We start from the raw sequence: 643 nt of genomic DNA, 5'->3' as shown, positions 1-643 counted from the left end.
AGAAATACAGATGCTGTGGGACAGCAGGACCCCCAAAAAGCCTCAAATTCACCCCAAAAAAATCTGCTGGGGCTCCCAACATCCCTGGGATTGGCCCCAAAACCCCTGGAGTTCGCCCCCCAAAATCTCCTGGGACCCCCAAATCCCTGGCATTGGCCCCAAAATGGCCCCCTGGGACCCCAAAACCCCTGGAATTTGCCCCCCAAAAAATCTGCTGGGACCCCAAAATCCCTGACATTGGCCCCAAAATGGCCCCCTGGGACCCCAAAACCCCTGGAATTTGCCCCCCAAAAAATCTGCTGGGACCCCCAAATCCCTGGCATTGGCCCCAAAATGGCCCCCTGGGACTCCAAAAACCCTGAAATTTGCCCCCCAAAAAATCTGCTGGGACCCCAAAATCCCCGACATTGGTCCCAAAATGCCCCCCTGGGACCCAAAACCACCCCCAACACACCCCAAAAAATTTGCTGGGACCCCAAAAACCCCTGGAATTCACCCCCCCAAAAATTGCTGGGACTCCAAAAACCCTGAAATTCACCCCAAAAATCTGCTGGGACCCCAAAATCCCTGACATTGGCCCCAAAATGGCCCCCTGGGACCCCACAACCCCCGGAAGTTCCCCCGCCCACACCACCCCACCCCC

Source organism: Aptenodytes forsteri, unplaced genomic scaffold (assembly GCF_000699145.1).
Source record: "Aptenodytes forsteri isolate BGI_AS27 unplaced genomic scaffold, ASM69914v1 Scaffold1008, whole genome shotgun sequence".
Classification (NCBI taxonomy): Eukaryota; Metazoa; Chordata; class Aves; order Sphenisciformes; family Spheniscidae; genus Aptenodytes; species Aptenodytes forsteri.
Note: the sequence above shows the minus strand (reverse complement) of the source record.